At 42.2% G+C, this 23219-nt stretch overlaps 2 pseudogenes; both read right to left on the bottom strand.

The window, feature by feature from the left end:
- Nucleotides 1-790: 790 nt before the first annotated feature.
- Nucleotides 791-10737, bottom strand: LOC119509884 (annotated as a pseudogene).
- Nucleotides 10738-11943: 1206 nt separating this feature from the next.
- On the bottom strand, nt 11944-15949 carry LOC119509883 (annotated as a pseudogene).
- Nucleotides 15950-23219: the final 7270 nt, after the last annotated feature.

The raw sequence follows: 23219 nt of genomic DNA, 5'->3' as shown, positions 1-23219 counted from the left end.
TGTAGCTCACAGGACTTGGGAGGCTGCGGAGGGCTAGGCCAGCCTTGGGAACCTGCAGTGCGCATGTTCTCAGCTCAGCTCACAGCAGCGCTTCAGCGGAATGGTGCTGTCCATGATCCAATGAGCAGCTGGGATCCCTTCAGGATGGTAGGAGACCAGCAGGGGAAGGCCACTGGAGGAATCCGCTTCTCAGCTGAGGAGCAGGGAACCACCCGTTATCTGACTGATCGTGCTGGGTTGCTGAGCCTCCCCCAACTCTGGATTCCACTTGCCAACCCTGCCCCGTAGAGGAGCAGGTGCTGTCACCCCTACTTCAGACTTCTCCTGGGCTGGCTCTGGGTGACGGGCTGGCATTTCCATTATTTCATCTCATGTTGTCTAAGGTCCTGTGTCTTTAGAGTCAAGTCTGTCCATAATACTTGTGTTCCTGCCTCCCAGAGGAAAGTTCATTCCAGCTCTAGAAGTAGGTGGAAGGAATGGGCAGAAAGGGGAAGAGGCCAGGGGAGGGGAGTGAGAGTGAAGGTCTTCCTGACCCCTTGCTCCCAGGGTAGCAGAAGAAAGGGACCACAGTGGATGCAGTCACACCACAGTTGGCCCATGAGTAAGGCCAGAAAGGACAGTAACTGTCCATGGAAACCCTAAGGTTTCCAGGAGCGGAAGGGCCAGAAGAGCCTGTTAGACACCAGGTATACTCCAGTCCTGTGGTTTGGGCAGCAAATGATGGAGAGGCTGTAAGATGGCTCAGTGGGGTGCTGAGAGGTGGGCTATGGCATAGGCAGGCCAGCCAGCCTCATATGGTCCAGCTGTACTTGATGCCACCCTTGGCAGAGATGCTCCATCATGGCAAGAAGTTGCAGAGCAGGCTGTGGGCCTGGTGATACCTCCTCCGTGTGGTGGGGCATGGACTCAGGTTGGCTAGCACCAAGCCCAGGTGCTGGATGCAATCCAGGATGGTCCATGACAGGTGACATTCACTGACGTAGAGGACATAGGTGAAGCCATCTTTGAGGACCCCTCAGATGGAGTAGGAGTAGTAGAGGTAGTGATGCTGCTTAAAGTCTTTGTTTTCATAGAAGTTTGTTGCTGTGTTGTTAATGATGAGGAAATGCAGGTAAATGGTTTTGCAGTAGTCCTGGGTGGTCATTGATATGTAATCCTTTAAGCTTTCTAGTAAAAGGGAACCTATGTCATGCTTTCCAAATTCTTTCACTACTCCCAGACTTAGAACATAAACAACTTGGGTGTTGACTGAGAAGTTAGAGGCTAAAATGTCTCCAACTTCTTTAGGTATCTTAGTCCAACTTTTTATTTCAGCTACTGTCATTCCCACTATGGCACCTCTCTAAGTTGCAGCAAGGGGGAACAACTTGTTGGACTTGATATCATGATACCATGAGTCTGGTTACTCAATGGGGAACCAGATGCTACAGAGCTGCTTTACAGTGTCTGTGTTATCGTGGCTGAGGAGGCACAGGCTGACCTCGCTGAGGGCACTGTAGAGCACTACCTTGTCATTCACAATTTTCCGGTTATTGGTTCATTCCTTAGCTTGTATTTTGCATTTTGGACTTGGATTTTCACATCCCTATCATCCAGCTGGGTGTGGACACATGGTAAATATGATTAAATGAAGCTGTTCCACACGATATTTTATTTGTTTAAAATAGTTCATGAAATAGTTTGAAATAGTTTATTTTAAAAAGTGGGAGAAGAGATGAAACAAAAATAGCAAAATGTTGGTAGTATTTGAAGATGGGTAATGGGTACACGGAAGTTAATTATTAAACTATTCTGTCTAGGTTTACATATGTCTGAAAGTTTCCAAAATAAAGACTTTAAAATTGTATTTTCTAATTATTTTTTGCTGCGGTATAGAAGTGTAATTGATTTTTGTATTTACCCAGCAACTCTTCCAAACTTTATTTTTAGTAATTTGTTTGTTGAACATTTTGGTTTTCTAGACAATCTAATAATCTGTGAATAATGACTGCTCTCTCCTTTCTCAATCCTTGGCCTTATTGCAGGTTTTTAGCCAAATTCTGTAAGGCAGGCCATAAGCTAAAAAACTCAATGAAGGTGCAGGATATGTATCTTCTACAGCACACTAAATAATTTAACTTGTACAGTCAGTTTATTCAAATACCAAAATTACATGGAATTTTCAATAGGAAGTGAGATCTGGTAGGTTTGTACAGGTTAGTGTGAAATAGTGATATATACTAAAGTAATTTGGGCAGGAAATAAAAATATGTATGCAGGGCCCCCCTGAGGAGCTGGAGGAAAATGCAGAAATGTTTGATGTCCCCACCTGGGTTATTACTGATATTCTCACAAACACTGAGGACTGACAATTTGGTGTGTCAAGCCCTCGACCTTGGGGCTTGCACCTATGAAGCTGGTTGCTGCAAGTGAGAGGCTAAGCCTACTTGTGGTTATGCCTAAGAGTCTCCCCCTGAGTGCCTCTTTGTTGCTCAGATGTGGCCCTCTCTCTCTAGCTAAGCCAACTCGGCAGGTGAACTCACTGCCCTCCCCTCTATGTGGGACCTGACTCCCAGGGGTGTAAACCTCCCTGGCAACATGGAATATGACTCCCAGGGATGAGACTGGACCTGGCATTGTGGGATTGAGAACATCTGCTTGACCAAAAGGGGGATGAGAAATGAAACAAAATAAAGTTTTATTGGCTGAGAGATTTCAAATGGAGTTGAGAGGTCACTCTGGAGGGCATTCTTATGCTCTATATAGATATCCCTTTTTAGGTTTTAGTGTATTGGAATAGCTAGAAGTAAATACTTGAAACTATCAAACTGCAACCCAGTAGCTGTGATTTTTGAAGACGATTGTATAACCATGTTGCTTACCTGGGGTGACAGTGTGATTGTGAAAACCTTCTGGCTCACGCTTCCTTTATCCAGTGTATGGATGTATGAGTAGAAAAATGGGGACAAAAACTAAGTGAAAAATAGGGTGGGATGGGGGGGATGATTTGGGTGTTCTTTTTCACTTTTATTTTCTATTCTTATTTCTACTTTTTCTGGCATAAGGAAAATGTTCCAAATATAGATTGGGGTGATGAATGCACAACTATATGACGGTACTGTGAACAGTTGATTGTACACCACGGATGACTGTATGGTATGTGAATATATCTCAATAAAACTTAACCTAAAAAAAAAACAAACTCAATGAAGGTGATGCTGAATTCCCCAGGAACTCCAATGAAAGAAGAAGCTGGCTATCTAAAGTAAAGACAGAAATTCTTCTTTCTGAAGGTCCCTTTAAGACCTTCAATTGACTGGATGAGGAGATACCTCTCATTGTGGAAGGCAATCTCTTTTGCTGACTGTAGATGTAGGGAGATTCATCTATGAAATACCCTCTTGGTAGCAATCAGGAAAGTGCTTGCTTGTCCAAACAATTAGATACCACATTCTAGACAAGGTGACACATGAAATTAACTATCACACTGGGTTATATAGGACCTCTAATATAATCTTGAATAAAAGTATTGACATTGGGCTTAACTGTCTTATTCCTATTTTGAAAGAACACCTCACTTTTTACTGTTAAGAATGATGTTTTAAAAAGTGTTGTTGCAGAAGCCTTTCAGTAGTTACACTTTTTCAGGCTAAAGAGATTTCTTTCTATTTGCACTTTGCTAAGAATTTTGATCATGAAGAGATGTTGAATTTTATGAAGTCCTTCTTCATTTGTTAAGTGCGGTCGGGGTTACTGCTTCTAGGGGGAGTGGCGGCCGGTAGCCGAGCCCTCAGCTCTCGGGGCTGCTTAAAGGGTACCGGCGGCGGGGGCTCTTTCCCGGAGGCGAGGGCGAGGCGGAGGACGTAGCCAGGGTCCTCGGCGAGAGGCGTGCAAGGTGTGGAGGGCGGCGATAAGGACAAAAACACTCTTCATCCAGTAGGAGTATGCGCCAAAGAGATTTATTCAGGGGTGATTACAGGTTATATAGGCTGGTAAGAAGGGCAGGGCTGGAAAGGAGGTGAAGCAGCCTTAAATGGCAATATTGAAGGGAGAGGGGCTAGGATTGGTTCTGAGAGGACGCAGGAGCCATTGCAGCGGGCGGGGGTTGTTTTTGCCATGGTGCATGCGCACTGGCGGTGGCAGGAGTGGCCTTGGCACAAGGGAGTATGTGGGTAAGATAAGGAAGTGGGGAAAGGGCAGTTGGGAGAAAGGCGGTTTCCTCCGGCAAGCCTCCCCTGCCAGTGGCATTTTGGGTGAGGAAAAGGGAGCTGCCTTGACCTCGCTCCTCAGGCTCGGGGGGGCTGCAGAGGGCACTCACGCCCGTACCTACTACCCTCCCCAGGGGGTGATATCAAGTCCCCTGGCCCAGGCCTGGTAAGTCGAGGCACAAGCTCAGCTACCCGCAATTCCCCTTTCTTTTCTAATTAGAGGAAGAGGCTTTACCGGAGAGGCCCGCTAAGGGTGAGGGAAGGGGGAGGTCAGGGAAGGGAAAAAGGGGTTGACGGTGGCTCAGCGAGGCTGGAGCTCAGTGTTGGTGTGGTGCCCGGGCGCTCGACAAGGGCTTCGCTGCAGCGGGCTGGGCGAAGGTGAGGGGTTTAAAGTTCAGGGGTTTAAAGTTCAGGGGTTTAAAGTTCAGGGGTTCAGAGAAGCTGGAACTCGAGGCGAGAGCGATGTTCAGGTGATTGAGAAGGGCCTCGCGGTCGGCGGGTCGACCGGTGGCGTTGAGGTCGCGGAGGGTTGGCTGTCATCTTGGAGTGGGGGGCGTCAGAGGTGGCGAGTCGCTGATACTGGATTTGCACGAACGAGGAAAAAATGGCATCTGTTTGTTTTCTTACAAGCTGGACAATTTTGCGGATGAGGCAGGGTCCTAAGATGAGAGCTAGAATAATTATTAATAGGGGGCCAAGAAAAGGAAGGATGTATGGGAGGATGGGAGTGAAAAAACTGGACCAATAATTGGTGGCTTCACGATCTCTTTTACGCTTTTCCAGTCCTTCTCGGACCCTTTTCAGGCTGTCCTCGACGAGACCTGTGGAATTGGCATATACACAGCACTCTTCTCCTAGGGCGGCGCAGAGGCCTCCTTCTTTGAGGAGGAGAAGGTCAAGACCTCGGCGGTTTTGGAGCACGACCTCAGAGAGGGAATTGACAGAATTTTTTAGATGGTAAATAGCGTTTTGTAAGTGACGAATGTCCTCGTCAACAGCCGCCCTGAGATGAGTTAGGGCGGAGCCTTGACTGGCTAACGCAGCGATTCCGGTGCCAGCGCCAGCAAGACCTAGGAGGGAGGCAATTGTGAGGACGGTGATGGGCTCTCGCTTTTGCAGTGGGGTAGGAGCTGCAGTTCTTTCCAGACGGAGGAAGAAGTCTTCTTCGCTGTGGTATAAGACCCTAGGGATAAGGACAATTAGGAGGCAAGTTTCTTTATATTCGCTGATGATATTCGTGCTGAGACAGGGGGTAAGTCCTGTAGAGGAGCAGAGCCATTGGGAGGAATTATGAGGAATGAGAAATTTTGCCGAGCTGCTGGGAGATGAGTAGCTGGCACAGGCAGTGAGGTCGGGAGAGTTACTGGAGCGAGGGCGGACGCACTTTCCCGTATAGGAGACTGAATGAAAGGTCAGGGAGACGGCAGAGGTATTCCAATTGCATTCCGAGGGGCTGTTTTCTGTGCTTTCTGAAAAGGAGAGGTTGGAGGCAACGGGCTCGTACAGTGAGGAAGAGGTGGAGAGGCAGAGCCAGCAGGAGGAGGTAAAATTGGGGTTGGAGGAGTTCACTGAGGCAAAGGCGGCTTGGATGAGGCTGAGGAGGGGAGAGGAATAACGAGAGGGGGGCAGAAAAGGTTGGGGTGGTGGGGTTGGCGATGCGCTGTTTGTAGCTGAGGTGTGGCTGGAGAGCTGTGGAAAAAGGGGGTTAATGACTTTATTGGGACCAATGGCAGAGGGGTTTTTTAGTACAGCCTCCTTTTTTATCAAAATAAGGGAACTTGGGTTGGCTCCTTTCAAATAGATTCTGAAGCCCCAGGTTTGACCGAGTAACCAAGAGGGATCAGTGGGGAGCTGCACTGTAAGATTAAGATGTGTGCAGGATCCCTTACTTTCTTGGCCGAGCCAGTTAACAGTAGGGAGTTTGTACCCTGTAGGGGCCCACTTTAGGGTAAGGTAATGATCAGGAACAGGAGGCTTCCAATTAGTGGCTAATGTTTCACACCCCCAGTATGCACAGTAGTACTCGTTGGGGGAATTACAGTACGATTTTCCAGGATTTGAGGATGGGTACATGTAATATTGGGCCTGGGGATCACTTACCTTTTGAGCGCAGGTTTCTTCGACTCTGGAGACAAAGGTGGCGAAAGGCTTACTCGGCTCCTGGAAGAGCTTGGTGAATTTATTAGGCCGACAGGTAGAGCAATTGGCAAACGCGCGCAAGGCGATGCCTCTGAGGATAGTCCAGAAGGTAGCAGGGGCATTAAGATAAGCAGACGCATTTAGAAATGTTCCAGTGCCCAAATAGGCTTCAGGGGGATGATAGACTCCAAGGGCTGCGTCTTGCTCACTTTGCTTAGCTGCTTCCGCCTGGAAGTGAGCACGCCAGTCAACAAACTGACCGGGGTTAAAAATTGAACGGGCAAGCGAGGCCCAGTCTTGGGGGAGGCAATAGTTCATGGCGAGATCCTGTAGTATTTGGGAAGCATATGGGCTACCTAACCCGTCCTCCTTGACGGCCCTGCGAAGCTGCTTGATAGTATCTAAGTCAATGGGATACCAGTCATGCGGCCTCTGTGGGGTGGGGGCAAGGTTAAGAGGAAAGCAGCGAAAAGCACGAGAGAAAGGAGGACACGCTTGCAGAGGACTTGGCGCGGGAGTGGGGGCAGGGGGAGCGTTGCCCCAAGGGTTGCCCTGAGGTGTAGAAGGCAGCCAGGGGTTGTTAGTCGGCAGGGTGGAAGGAGCGGCGGCAGCTGCCGGTAGCGGCTCCGAAGGGGAGCTCGCCGAAGGGAGAGGCGGGAGTGGGAGGCCCCAAGCGTCGCAAGATGGCGGCGCGGTAGGCGTGGCTAAGACACAAGATGGTGGATCAGCCCCGCCCTGTGAAAGGGTGGGGTTCAAGGCATAAGATGGTGGACTAGCTCCGCCCTGTGAAAGGGCGGGGTAAAGCGTATGCGGTTTCCGGCCCAGCTTAGGGCTGATGTCATCGCCGGAGCATTTCCTCCCCTCGATGGAAGAAGAAGGAGGAAGTTCGCCATCTTGGCGTGGCGCAGTGTTATTTTGCTTTTTGGGAGTCACCTCGAGCGCGTTGTTAATCTGCTCGACTAAGGACTCCGTGTCCGAGTCATGATTTGAATTAGTATCGCTATCTGAGTCTGTTGGCTGGGTTGATAGGGCCTCTTTGGATTTAACGGGGCCTCTATCAGGGGGGAGGGAGCCTTGAAGGCAGGAGCGGATGGTTATCAAGGTGGGGAGCAAGCCGGGAGGGAAGCGCTTGCTCTCATGTTCCATGGCATTAGTGACTCGATCAATAAGGCGATCATAAGTAACAGGGTCCCAAAGATGGCAAGTGGTGAGCCATGGGTTAAAGGGCAGCAGGAGATCCCAGTATATCTGCAGCTGCCGGACAGACACTTTACAGCGATGCGTGTCTAGGAGACCCGCTAGAGCACGAACTTGAGGTGCCTGACATGTAGATATACGATTACCCATAGCTGAGGGGAGAGGAGGGGGAGTTGTTCCCGAGCCGGGCCGGCCGGCTGGCGGGGAGGAGGAGGAGGAGTTGTTTACCGAGCAGAGAGAATGAGATAAACTGTGGCTGCAAGGCCGAAGGAGACGGCGAGAGCAGAAAGCAGTGCCCTTTGGCAACGGGAGCAGTCAGGGGGGGCGGTTGCAAAGAGGCACACGGTGCCAAATGAGGAAATAAAGATACAAAGAACTACAGCAAAGTAATGGAGGGGAAGAGGGGGAGTGTTAGGAAGAACGGGGGTCATAGAAGTGCGCATACAAGGGGACGAAGAGAGCGTGGGGGAAGGGAGGAGTTCCTACTGGATGAAGAGAGCGTGGGGGAAGGGAGGAGCGGCTTCGGAGCAAGGAACCTCCCACGGCTCCGGAAGCGGCGAGGGAGAGGCGGCCCTTACCTTGCAGGCGAGGAAATGGGAAGCTGGAGGGGCGTCCGGGCGAGCGGGTGACCTGCCAAACTGTCGTGTGGAGACGTTCCTCACACGGGGCACCAGTTGCGGTCGGGGTTACTGCTTCTAGGGGGAGTGGCGGCCGGTAGCCGAGCCCTCAGCTCTCGGGGCTGCTTAAAGGGTACCGGCGGCGGGGGCTCTTTCCCGGAGGCGAGGGCGAGGCAGAGGACGTGGCCAGGGTCCTCGGCGAGAGGCGTGCAAGGTGTGGAGGGCGGCGATAAGGACAAAAACACTCTTCATCCAGTAGGAGTATGCGCCAAAGAGATTTATTCAGGGGTGATTACAGGTTATATAGGCTGGTAAGAAGGGCAGGGCTGGAAAGGAGGTGAAGCAGCCTTAAATGGCAATATTGAAGGGAGAGGGGCTAGGATTGGTTCTGAGAGGACGCAGGAGCCATTGCAGCGGGCGGGGGTTGTTTTTGCCATGGTGCATGCGCACTGGCGGTGGCAGGAGTGGCCTTGGCACAAGGGAGTATGTGGGTAAGATAAGGAAGTGGGGAAAGGGCAGTTGGGAGAAAGGCGGTTTCCTCCGGCAAGCCTCCCCTGCCAGTGGCATTTTGGGTGAGGAAAAGGGAGCTGCCTTGACCTCGCTCCTCAGGCTCGGGGGGGCTGCAGAGGGCACTCACGCCCGTACCTACTACCCTCCCCAGGGGGTGATATCAAGTCCCCTGGCCCAGGCCTGGTAAGTCGAGGCACAAGCTCAGCTACCCGCAGTTAAGTTTTTTAAAAACTCATTAACTTGATGTTGAATTTTATCAAATCCTTTTTTTGCTACATCTATTGAGATGTGTTTTTTCCTATTGCATCTTTTCATTTGATGAATTATACTTATAGATTTCCTAATGGTGTTTGAATAAACTGACCATACAAGTTAAATTGTATGGTGTGATATAGAAAATACAGATTTTGCACCAAATAAACATCTATTCCTTTGGTCTCACATAGAAGTTAAAGTTTTAAAACACAGTCAATATCAACCTTTACCCTTGAGTCTGATTTACCTTAACCAAGTCCATTTTGTTCATGTCTCTAATTGAAGTCTGATCTCTTTTTCAGCTTCTTTAACAGTTGCTGTATGGGGTAATTCTGACATTCATAGTGGCTGAACTCTGGCTCTGAGTTTCAGATGTCACAAAGATACCTAAGTTCCAGGGACTGACCAGGTTATACACAAAGAGCTCAGAATCTCAGAGTTTAGAAATAACCATTACAACTCAGAAATAGATGTGGCTGCTCTAAGAACTTATAATCTAGGGATCTTTACAATAAGCCTCCCCCTGATAATCTATGCTCTCAGATTCAATTCTGTTTGCACATTATTGTTAGTCGATATTAGTGAGGTGTTATAATGTTTGTCTTTTCATTTTGGGCTTATTTCACTCAACATACAGTCCTCAAATTCCATTCACCTAGTTGTGTGCCTCACAATTTTTGCCAATTTTTACATTATATATTTTGAGGTGTTTTAGGTGGTTTACTTTCTAATTTTCACTCACCATATAATCCATCCAAACTATACACATAATCAATGGCTCTCTATCAGTATAATCACAGAGCTGTGCTTTCATTGCCACAATCAAATTTAGAACAATTTCACAGCTCCAAAAAGAAAAACCCATGCCCCTTATGCCCCCCTACTATTGACACAGTATCAGTGTGGTATGTTTGTTATAGTTGATGGAAGAATATTAATATATTACTATTAACTATAGTCCATAGTTTGCATTGGGTGTATTTTCCTCCATACATCACCCTACTATTAACACCTTGTAGTTGACATATATTTGTTCTAATTCATGGAAGAACATTCTTGTATTTGTTCTATTAACCACCTTCGTCATCCACAACAGGGTTCACTATGTTGTACAGTCCCTTGTTTCATCCTCTAGCTTTCCTTCTAGTGATGTACATGACCCTAAACATCCCCTTTCAACCACAGCCACATGCAGAATTCAGTGCTGTTATTTACACATGCAATAATGTGCTACCATCACTTCTATCCACTTGCAAACATTTACAGTTAAGATTATTAAAAAATTCTGCACAAATTAAGGATCAGTTCCCCATTCTCTATCCTCATTCTATCTTCCGATGACCTATATTCTAGATTTAACTCCATGAATTCGCTTATAATATTTAATTCATATTAGTGAGATCATACTATATTTGTCCTCTTGTATCTGACTCATCTCACTCAACGTAATATCCTCAAGGTTAATCCAAGTTGCTGCATGCAGCAGGACTTCAATCCTCTTTTTTTTTTTTTTCTCAGCAGGTTAAAAAGATTTATCGCCATTCCAGGCTTCAAATGAGCCCAGACCAGGGGCTGGTCCATGGTTCAGGACATAGCTGAAAATTGTCATGGGATGGGGCAAGTGAGCAAACCCAGAGAGCTTGACATCAAAGTCTAACCTCTTTTCACTGGATCCCTGATCCTCAAAGCAGCTGCTGGTGGAACCAACTCTTCAGCATCTGCCCCATTTACCCTGGCAGAGCTCCAAGGTTGGGGCAGGCAACCTTGTGATCTCTACACTAGGGCACCTCTACCTCTCCTGGCACCAGAAGAGCCTTCTTGGGGCCAGACATTATGGACTTGGTCTATGGAGGGAGAAATGGTGCCAGAGGGAGTTGTCTTTAGACTCAAAGGACAAGGCATCCATACTCTTAGATCACAGGTTGCAAATTGACCATCCATGAGTCAGATTTCCCCCACTGACAAGTCTGACCCCTTTGGCCTGCAGTTTTAAAAAAATAATTAGTTGCTGATATTTAAAAATTGTCAGATGTCCTATAAAAGTCTGGATTTCTGGCTTCTAGAGAGAAAAACTGAAAATATTTGGCAATATTGGGCCCACATTCACATGTGGCATTAATTGGTGATAGCCAGAGAGGAGCTGCCCTACGGACTGGATGTGCCCTCTCCAACTTACTCCAGTCCTCACCATCCTGGATTATCTCACTAACTCAACACTGGGCATTGGTTGTCTTGTGTCAGTGCGTATGTGCTATTATTTTTTGTAAAGTATAAGAAATCTTTATTGCAGCCATGTGTCTATCAAAAAAAAAAAAAAAAGAAAATGGAAGATACACATGGAAGGTGACATATTTCTCATGGCTCTTGTCATTCATTTATATCTCTTGTTTGGCCTTGCAGTCACCTGAGTTTGCAAACTGTACCTTAAACATAGGGCATTCCTCAGTATCTTCTCTAAGAGATCCCCTACCAACATGTACCCAACTTCTCAAGAGTTAGTTGGAAAAACCTAGAAAAGAATACTAAATTAATCATAGATGCTAACTGAAGAATAGGCTATGATCAACTATCTCAGTCTCTTCATTGTAAAGGGGGTTGGAGTAAAATTAAAAATGTTAATACACTCACTCTGCTTTTAAGTCAGTGACAATTTTTGTTTGTTTGTTTAATTAGAGTCATAAGGTACTTCAGGAAGCTGAGATCAGGTCAATATGAATTGAGGATCCCTTGACTGTTTAGGAAATGAATGAAGTTCTTAGGGAGAAAGCCATAGAGGAGGAGAGGAAAGCAAAGCAGCCAGTCCAACAGATGTCCCAGGCTATCGAGAAGAGCCCAACTCAGCTTCCCTTTGGTCAGGGCTTTTTTGTGCCAGCCTAAAATGTAGGTAGCACAAAAGGATTTTCAGTGAGGGGAGTGGAATCAGCACCCTAAAGGGTGTGAAGAGGGGAAGAGAGTTGGAATTGGGCCTTGACAAATGCAAGACGGAGGAAGAGAGATGCCTTCCACGTAGCGCTCATTCTTCTGTGGCTGGTGCCACATTATTTCCCCTTGAAAAAGGCAGAGACCTTGAGGCCGCCCAGCTGCTTCCCACCACTGCTCAGGACACAGTAGTTCCCTGTGGTGAGCCAGCTGGGCATCTCCAGGTTGGGCGCAGTGAAATCATTCTTGGGCAGTGAGAAGTTGTCTTGGAAGTGACAGTGGCAGGGAAGCCCATAGGACTGCCCAGGGGTGGGGGTAGATGGGGGGTGGGGTGGGATGGGAGTGTCGAGAACATTGCAGAACAGGATCTTGACCCAGAAGCCAGCCACCTCCTCCATAATTAATTCCACCTTCTGAGGAGAAATGAGGAGTGTACTGGTCTTGACTTCAGCACTCATAGTCAAATTCCCAGGAATGGCAATGGGGACAGGTTCCAGAGTGAGGCTTTTGAACATCTCAAGGTCTTTTTCCACATCACAGTTATCCCAGGAAAAGTTACTGGTTTGACTGGACTTGTGTAGGTGTGTCAGGGCTAATGAGTAGCAAATTCAGGGCAATAAGGAGCAAGTCTGCATCAGGGGGTTCATTGCAAATGGAAGGTCCTTGCAAGGTTGACTATCAGGACTTTATGATGGTTAGGTTCATGTGTCAACTTGGCCACGTGATGGTGTCCAGGCATCTGGTCAAGCAAGCACTGGCCTGTTACTGCAAGGACATTTGTGGCAGGTTAATAAACCAGAAGGCTGGTTTATTAAATCATCAGTCAATTGACTGCACCTGTGGCTGATTACATCAAAGAAGAGCATGTCTTCTGCAATGAGAGAATTCAATCAGCTGAATTTATTCCAATCAGTTAAAGACTTTTAAGGGAGAAAGATAGAGAAACTTCACTTCTTTGGCTAGCCAGAATCTCCTGAGGAGTTCATCTAACACCTGCATCAGAGTTGCCAGTTTGCTTCCTGCCCTACGGAATATGGACTTGTGCATTCTGCCCTATGGAATTTGGACTCATGCATCACCACATTTTAATGAAATACTTTAATAAAATCTTATATTTGCAGATATCTCTTGTTGATTCTGTTTCCCTAGAGAACCCTAACTAATACAGACTTCATTCCTTCTTAGAGCTGAATAACAGTTCATTGTTTGTATATATTTCATTTTCTTTATCCATTCATAGGTTGATGGACACTTAGGTTTCTTCCATCTTTTGGCAAGTTGAGAGTAAGGGGCCCTGAATAGCCAAAACCATCTTGAAAAAGAAGAATGAAGTTGGAGGACTCATACCTCCTGATTTTGAAACACAAAGGTCAAAACAACATGGTACTGGCAAAAAGATAGATATATGACCAATGGAATCATAATGAGAACTCAGAAATAGACCCCCCCATCTATGGTCAATTGATTTTTGACAAGGGTTCCAAGTCCATTCAACCAGGACAGAACAGTGTCTTCCACAAATGGTGCTGGAAGAACTGGATATCCGTATCCAGAAGAATAAAAGAAGACCCCTATCTCATACCATATACACAAATTAACTCAAAATGGATCAAAGACCTAAATATAAGATGCAGGAGTATAAAACTCTTAGAAGAAAATGTAGGGAAGCAGCTTTAGGATCTTGTGGAGGTGATGGTTTCTTAGACCTTACCTTATACCCAAAGCATGAGAAATGAAAGAAAAAAAATAGATAAATAGGACCTCCTCAAAACTGAATACTTTTGTGCTTCAAAGGACTTTGTCAAGAAGGTGAAAAGGCAGCCTACTCAATGGGAGAAAATATTTGGTAGCCAAGTACATGCTAAGGGTTTAATATCAGAAAATATAAAGAAGTCCTATAACTCAACAATAAAAAGACAAACAACCCAATTAAAAATGGGCAGAAGACATGAGTAGACATTTTTCTGAAGAGGAAATACAAATGGCTAAAAAGCACATGAAAAGATGCTCAATTTCACTAGCTATTAGGGAACTGCAAATCAAAATCACAATGAAATATCATTTCCCACCTACTAGAATGGTCACTATTAAACAAAACAGATGTGGAGAAATAAGAACACTCATTCATTGCTGGTGGGAATGTAAAATGGTACAGCCACTGTGGAAAACAGTTTGGCATTTCCTCAGGAAGCTAAATATAGCACTGCCATATGATCTGGCAATCCTGCCTACTGGGTTTAGACCTAGAAGTACTGAAAGCAGACACGAACAGACATTTGCACACCAATGTTCATAGCGGCATTATTCACAATTGCCAAAAGATGGAAGCAACCCAACTGTCCATCAACTGATGAATGGATAAACAAAATGTGACATATATATCCAACAGAATTATTATCCAGCTGTAAAAAGGAATGAAGTCCTGATGCATGTGACCACATGGATGAACCCTGAGGACATTATGTTGAATGAAATAAACAAATATAGCATGGGATCCCACTGTTATGAACTAATTATAATATTCAAACTTATAGTGTTAGAATCTAGAATATAGGCTACCAGGAGATAGATTTGGATTAGAGAATGGGGAGTTTATGTATAACTTGTACAGAATTTCTGTTTAGGCTGATAGTTCATATTTGGAAATGGATGGTGGTGATGGTAGCACACTATTGGCAGTGTAATCAACAGCAGTGAAATATATAAATGAATATGGTTAAAAGGGGAACTTTAGGTTGTATAAATTACTAGAATAAAAATTAAAAGATAAAACATAGGACTATGTAATACAGAGAATCCTACTGTAGATGATGGACTATAGTTAATAGTACAAGTATAAGAAAGTTCTTCCATGAATTATAACAAATATACACTACAATACAAAGTGGTAATAATAGGGTGGAATATAGGAAAAAATATAGCTAATGTAAATAATGAACAATAGATAGAACTATTTTAACAATCATTCATCAATTGCAACAAAGGGAACTACTATTAAAAACAGTACAATTATTTAAAAAAAGTGCTATCATCAATTGTAACAAATGTTACACATCAATACAAGATGTTGGTGGTGGGGTGGTGTATGGGAATCCTATATTTTATGCACGATTGTTTGTAAGCTCACTTCTCTAATAATAATATTAAAAAAAAAAAAAGAAATGAAAGGGAGGATATTACTATTGACCACACAGAAATAAAAAGGATTATAAAAGGATACTGTGAACATCTGTACACTCATAAATTAGATAACCTAGGTGAAATGCACAAATTCCTAGAAATACATAAACCACCTACATTGACTCATGAAGAAAGAGAAATCCAAATAAACTGATAACTAGCAAAGAATTGAACTGGTAATCAACAACCTCTCAACAAAGAAAAGCCCGTCTAAATGGCTTCATGGTGAATTTTACCAAACATTACAAGAATAACAGACACCTATTCTGCTCAATCACTTTCAAAAAATTGAAGAACAGGAAATACTTCCTAACTCTTTTTATGAGATCACCCTAATACCAAACTCAGATAAAGACACACAGTAAAAGAAAATTACAGATCAATATACCTTATGAACAAGAATGCAAAATTCAACAAAATACTAGCAAACTGAATCCAACAGCATTGTCAAAAAATTATACATTGTGATCAAGTGGATTTATCACAGATGTGCAAGCATGGTTCAACATACAAAAATCAATTAATGTAATACAACACATTAACTGAACAAAGGTGAAAACCAAACGATCATCTCAATTGATGCAGAAAAGTCATTTGACAAAATCCAACACCCCTTCTTGATAAAAAAGTTAGAAAACTAGGAATAAATACTTTGCATATGTCATCTCAATGTCTCCCATTGTCCATGATTGCTGATGGAAAATCAGCTGTTAATCCTGAGCATCTCTTATATGTGCTGCTTTTAACATTCTCTCTGTCTTTGGCTTCTGGCTGTTTGGTTGTGATTTATTTAGGTGTAGATTTCTTGGAGTTTATTCTACTTGAAGTTATGACATGTACTTTAATGCGTAGATTAATATTTTCAATGAGTTTTGGAAATTTGGGGTCATTATTTCTTGAAACATTCTTTCTTCCTCTTTCTCTCTTCTCCTCTGGGACTTCCATTATGCATACATTAATATGCATGATGGTGTCCCATAGGTCTCTGAGGCTCTGTTCATTTTCTTTTCCTCTTATTTTCTTTGTGTTCCTCACCTGTGTAATCTAAATCAACCTATTTTCAAGTTCTCTGACTCTTCTATCTGTTCCAATCTGCTATTGTTAACTTCTAATGAATTTTTTCATTTCAGTTATTGTACTGTTCAACTTTAGAATTTTTATTTGCTTCTTTCCAGTTATTTCTCTTTATTAATATCATGTTGATATATCTTTCTCATACTTTCCTTAATGTCTTTACTGTGGTTTTCTTTAGTTCTTTGAGCATACTTTAAAATAGGTGACTTAAAGTCTTTTTCTTGTAAATCCAATGCCTGGGCTTCCTCAGAGACAGTTTCTATTGATTACTTTTTTTCCTGTCTATGGGCCAAACTTCTCTGTTTCTTTGTATGTATCTTTTTCTTTAAAAATGAGTCATTTTACAATGTTATGGGAATGCTCAGGAATGATTATGGTTTGTAAACTTTCTTGGATATAGTAAGATCATGTTGGAAGCAATAGAGTTATTTTAGGTTTTTTTTTTCTCTTATTCCTTTGTTTTCTTAGGGGTTGTTAATTTTCTTGGGGTATGGAAGGAACATGTTGGAAGCAATGTAGTTATTTTAGATTATTTGTTTTTCTTACTCCTCTGTTTGGACATGGTTTATTAATTTTCTTGGGGTATGGTAGGAACATATTGGAAGCAAAGTAGTTATTTTAGGTTATTTGTTTTCCTTAATCCATTGCTTTGTTTGAAATGTTGTGGGGTTTTTTTGGTTGTTGTTTGCCTGTTTGTTTTTAATTTTTTGATAAACAAAGTTAAAAAATTGAAAAAAAATCAGTAGAAAAATGGGAGTAAAAACTAAATGACAAATAGGGTGAGATGGGGGGATGGTTTGGGTATTCTCTTTTCACTTTTATTTTTTATTCTTATTCTGATTCTTTCTGATGTAAGGAAAATCTTCAGAAATAGATTGTGGTGATGAACGCATAACTATATGATCATACTGTGAACAGTTGATTGTATACCATGGATGACTGTATGGTTTGTGAATATATTTCAATAAAACTGAATTAAAAAAAAAAATGAGTCATTTTAAATAGAGTGTTGCAACCCTGGACGTCAGATCTCTTTCCCTTCCTCAGTTTTTGTTGTTGCTTGTTGTAGTTGGGATTTTTTGTTTTTCAACAGTAGCTTCTTTGAATGAATTCAGTACAGTTTGTATTCTTTGTGTTATATGGCCGCTAAAGTCCCCATCCAGTTATCTTAGTGGTAAGCTAATGATTGTACAGAGATTTCCTTAAATGCCTAGAACCAAAACCATCTCTCAATCTTTGCTGAGGGATTCTGTGTGTGTGTTGTCATGGGCATCTTCAATAGTTTGCCTAGAAGCTGCCAACTGTGCCTCATTCATTACTTCTTATTTGCACAGAGCCTCAAGGACACAGAGGTATTGCTTAGGACCTTCTCAGGTCTTTCCTAAGCATGCACATAATCCTACACATGCACAAGCTTTCTAGGTTCACAGGAATATGTCACAGCTTTTCAAAGTCCCTATGGGCTTATTACTCACCTTTTCCTTGTAAACATTTGGTTAGTCTTCTTTGAACACCAACTGTTATTTACCATCTCAGGCAGTCATGGAGTTAAAAACACTTAACTGGAATTGTTTTCAACAACTGTCCCTGCCTCCCTCCTCTAGTGGAGAACCCTTTTAACACTTGGCAAGATCTGAGTCAGGTCAAATATAGAAGGCTTTTTAGGAAAAAGGTAACCACCAGACAGTTAAATATTAATAGTTCATTGGGAATGAGACTTTTAAGACGCTCCAGTTTGATTCTATTCCCTTTGGTGGCTGCCAGTCTGCACTGAGAATGTGGGTTTTTATTTTCAAGGTTATCACATAGTGGCAGAGCAGGAGTTAGGACTAGCACATGTTAAAAAAACACACACACACAGCTTGCTATTCCTACCAAGATTCAGCTGTTTTTCAAGAAAAATTGTCCTCCAGTTGCTGCAAGTCTTTGTTTAGTTTCTGGAGTTGTGAAAAGCTGATTTGGGCAATTTTTGTCTTTTTTTTCCATTGTTTTTATAAAAGAGCATATTTTTGGAGGTATTTACTCTGCCATATTTTCCCTGTTAGATGTTATCACATACTGAAAACCTTGGTAATTGAAATAATGTGGTGCAGGGACAAGCAGGCTAACAGAACATAATAAAGTGTCCACAAATGAAATGACTCTTTGTCTATAAGAGAAGTTGGTATACGAAAAACATGTCATTACAAATCAGGGCAGAAAGAATAAATGATTTCATAAATGGCACTGAGAAAATTGTCCCATTATAAGGAGAAAATATAAATAGTAGTCATAATTTCACTCCAAGTACAAAAGTGAACTCCAGACGAAGAAAAGACCTTAATAATAACCAACAGTTATATAGCCTTTGCAATGTATCTGGAACTATTTTATGCATTCTGTACATATTTAATACTCACAACAATCCAATGAGGTACATATTTTTGTTATTTCCATTTAGAAGTTATAGAATAGAGATACTTAGAGTAACTCTCCCAATGTCATACAACTAGTAATTTGAACCTCTTCCATCTAGTGTCACAATTTATGTTATTAACTATGACATTAATGTGAAAGGTAAACTTGTAAAATTGTTAGAAGAAAATGCACATATAAGAGAACGTAAGGGAACCTATTTGTCAACTTCAGGTGGGAATAACATCTTATCCAACATTGCCAAAGCACAAATCATAAGAGGAAAAATTACCAATGGATTTGACTACACAAAATTAAAGATTTTTTTTCAAGAAAGGATGCTACAGACTAGTAAATAGGCATGTGACATGTAAATATTTTATTTAGATTTAGCTATCTTTGCCAATATAGCATAAAATAAATACTTTGCTTCAATCTTGAAAAAAGTTTGTTTTCATTGTGATTTATAACTTGTATATATTTTTTGTATATTTGTTTTTTTCAGCTGTTTCTTGACATGGTAATCTAATGATAAGTTCTCTTGATTTAAATTCCTATTTTGTCATAAGGCATACTAATTACTATAAAGTTGGGATCTCATAAAAAATGAGAAAAATCTCTTACTCAGCAATCTAACTTCTTGAAGCATCATCAACAGTTTCATTGAAAGGGCAGCCCTAAAACTCCATGCTCAGGACTTCTGCTTTTAGCTATGATAGCATAACTTGTGGCAGAACAATACACCATTTGAGAACAACCAGTAAAGCTATATAAAGAAAAAAAAAATTCTTTTTTATGGATATTGTAAGCTGCTCAGGCAATTTAGAACTTGAGAGGTCAAGATTCTGGAAAGGGGAGAACCATGGAGTGCTGAGCTGACATATATGGCTGTTTTTCCATCAAGAATTTAATAATTAGGGGCACAAGGAGAGTGGCTGAAAACTGAGTAAAGGACTTGGGCAGAAGACTTCTGCTGGAAGTCAGAGAAACTATCATAGCATTTGGCAGTACTGTGGGTCTGAAGAGACAAAAACTAGGGACCAGAGGGGCAATAAACTGTGCATACTTCAAGCCATTTTGCTGAATTCTGAAGCTGTGTTTGGCAGGAGGCTAAGAAGCTGGGCAGAAGGTGTCTTAAAATTATAGTGGAGAATGTATTTCAATAAAACCGAATTTAATAAAAAAAAAAAGAAGCAAAAAAAAAATCATATTGGCCACTATGCAGGAAAATCGGGCAAAAGGAGATTAGTTAGAAAGCAATTGTAGTAGTGCAGGTGAGAAATAAGGATGGCCTGTATAAAGGCAAATGCAAATCCTAAAGGAAAAATGTTTTAATTTTCCCTAGTGATAAAAGAGTAACAGGCTACTCCACCTCCTTTTTCTAAACACATTTCCCTTAGAAAACTAGCAATTCTGTCTCTGTCCCTTTGAGATATAAGTAAATCTTTTTAAAAGCTAAATAATCCTCTCAGCAGTTTTACAACCAAGAAATGCTTTTCTTAAGACTTGGGAGATGTCCCTTTGAGATGCAAACATCAAGCAAGATGGCGCCCTGATCTCCTCACCTGGGTGGGAGGGTGGGGGTTCAACAGAAGCACCTAGCTCCACGTTGTCAAACTACCTGCTTGTCATAGACATGAAAAGTTTTATTTTTCTTCTGGATAAAGGCAATTAGCTAACCCAGATGGCCACCCCAATTACCAGGTGAATTTAGGACACGCTAAGTGTAACAATTGGTGCTGTCAAGTCCTCTTACTTGATGACTAGTTATTGTTTATCTTGAGGGCATGCATGTAATGGATTGTATCTTCCTGCCTATAGAAAAGGGTGAGGTTTCTTTCTGTGTTTGCAATCTCTCTAGTGAACTGCCTATGATGTACATCACAATTTGGTTTAATGCTTATTCAATAATAAAACTGTTTTCTTTCTCTTAAAAAAAAAACTATAGTGGAGATTTTAGCAGTTCTAGGATGCTAAGGAGTCAAGAATTCAGGACATGCCAGGGAAGAGAGATTCTGAGAAAAAACTCAGGCTTTTAGTGGAACTCTAGAGGGCTGTGCATTAGGGGTAGGAGTGAAGAAGAGGTAGAAGGTGCCTTGGCAAAGCTGCAGCCCAACCTTGAGTCAGCTCAACCCTTGTCTGAATTAAGATGACCAGTCCTAACACTATCTGCCCAGCAGAGGAAAGGGTAAATCCTCCCTGGAGACTCCTTCATCATTGAGAGCTTCTACTCATTTTCAAGCCAATATCTGAATGTTAATCCAAAAGTATTAGGTATGTCAAACAGGACAAAATGGCTAAAAATAAGTGAAAGATCAGGCAGATGATACAGAATTATCATTATCAGACAAGAACTTTAAAATAACTATGATGACAGAGTCATATTGAAAAACTACCCATTATGTATTAAAGACTATATTTAATAGGAATATCTCACCAACTGTACACTAATTCTAGTGATGAATAATTAGCAGATGATAAGAGCTCTGGGATATATTATGTTATGATAATTGTTTAAAGTTGAGAGTAGTGATGATTGTACAACTAAGTGAAGATAATGTAAAAAACTGACTGTTTATCTTGGGATAGACTATATATTAAGTGAGGTTAGGAACCCACTGCTTAATAAATCAAGCCCTCAACTTGAGGCTTGCTCTTGTGAAATTTAGGGTTGTAAATAGGAGACTGAGCCTCCCTATAATTGCCTTAGAGGCACCTCCGGGGAACCTCTTTTGTTGCTCAGATGTGGCCTTTCTCTCTCTAAGTCCAACTTGGCAAATAAATTCATTATCCTTCCCCACCATGAGGGATATGACTCCCAGGGAATGAATCTCCCTGGTGATGTGGGACATGATTTCCAGGAATGAGCCTGGCCCTGGCAACAAAGGATTGAAAATGCCTACTTGACCAAAAGGGGGAAAAAAGAAAGGTAACAAGCTGAGGTCACAGTGGCTGAGAGATCCCAAATAGAGTCAAGAGACTATCCTGGAAGTTTCTCTTATGCAAGCTCCAGCTAGACATCCCAAAAGGCCACAGTATGCCATGCCCTTACCAAAAGTAGTCCCCAAATACCTATGTCCCTACCTGAGATTCTATAAAAGATTCAATCACTAAGTTTTATATTTTAGAAACTTAAGTCCACCAGAGAGTTCCTATACCAGACAAGTCCTAAAACCCAGAGACAATAGCCTCTTTAAGATCAACAATCAGATGCAGCCCCCTTCCCTATACTGTCAACACCCCCTTTCAATATGAACAAGTTAGCGTGGTCACTGCCTAGGACAACCCTGAAGATGGAGAAAGAGATTAAGTGAGAGGAAGGGGTAGCAACAAATAAGATAAGATTTAACAAAGGTCTATGAATACTGAAACTTTATATAATTATATATATATTTTTGGATGTTGGGGTGTTGGAATGACTGGAAGGAGATAAATGACATGGTGGAACTGTGGCCTATAGCATCCTTTGGGATTTTCTCTATAGCTGCTCATTGAATTGTGCCTTGAAGTTCTTCACATTTCTGTATATTCCTTCTATTGCATAACAGGGAAGGGACTGAGACTGTGGAACTGTAATCCATAACAATTTTTGAAATTACCTATATAACTGCTTGTTGAGCTGTACATTGAGAGATGACACCTTTCTGTATGTATGTTATATTTTACAATAATGGAAATGGCTGAAATTGTGGAAATATGACCCATGAAATTCTCTGAAGTTTGCTCTCTAACTACCTGTGGAATCACACTTTGAAAGTTATCACTGTTATGCATATATGTTAAAGTTCACAATAAAAAAATAAAATAACTGAAGAACATGTCCAAGAAAATAGACAAAAGGTGGAGAAAATAATTAAGATATAGTGAATTCACCAGAAAATTAGATGCTATGAAAAGGAATCAAGTGGAAATTTTAGAGGCCAAACTAAGAATTAATAGATGGGTTTATCAGCAGTTAGACACAGCAAAAGAGACAATTAGTAGGCCCCAAAACAGGTCAAAAGAAAATATTAATAGTGAGTCATATAGAGAAAATGCAGAAAAGATCATAAGAGACAAATGGGACACAGTGAACAGGTCTAACATACATATAAATGGAGTCTCAGAAAACTAGGAGAGACTGGGAATGAAATGCTCCAATATGGAAAAAGGAAATACAGAAAACAATGAAAAGCAATGGGAAGGATACATATATGGGTAAATGTGAACAGATTTTAGACCTTATAAATAATAACAGTAAAGTTCTGTGAAATTTAAAATACATAGAATTAAATGCATCATAATGATAACACAAAAGTCAGAAATGAATAAATGGAGTTAAAGTGTTCTAAGGTTCTAGTGTTGTCAGGGAAGTGGTAATAGCAATAATAAATAAACTTCAATATACAGGTTAACCACTAAAAGCACAGTAAAAAATGCATGGAAGAAAAAAAAATGCATGGAAGAGAGAGGCAGGGCAAAATGGTGGTGTAGGGAGATGTGGAATTTAGTTAGTCCTCTAGGGCAGCTAGTAAACTGCCAGGAACAACTAGTAAATAATCTTGAATAACTGTTTGGGGGACATCCATGATGACACACGTTGTACACCAGTCTGGAATAGGTGAAAAGGCCAAAAGCACAGAATTGAACTGTTAAGTAAACCCCTCCCCCCACCCAAAACTGCAGAGGTGGCACCCCTCTCCAACTGGCAGGGCAAGCTGAGTTGGAACAATTCCCTGTGGGAAAAAGCAGTCTCTGCTGGAAGCAA

Source organism: Choloepus didactylus, chromosome 15 (genome assembly GCF_015220235.1).
Source record: "Choloepus didactylus isolate mChoDid1 chromosome 15, mChoDid1.pri, whole genome shotgun sequence".
NCBI classification, from domain to species: Eukaryota; Metazoa; Chordata; class Mammalia; order Pilosa; family Megalonychidae; genus Choloepus; species Choloepus didactylus.
The sequence above is the reverse complement of the archived record's forward strand: the minus strand, read 5'-3'. Positions and strand labels throughout refer to the sequence as shown.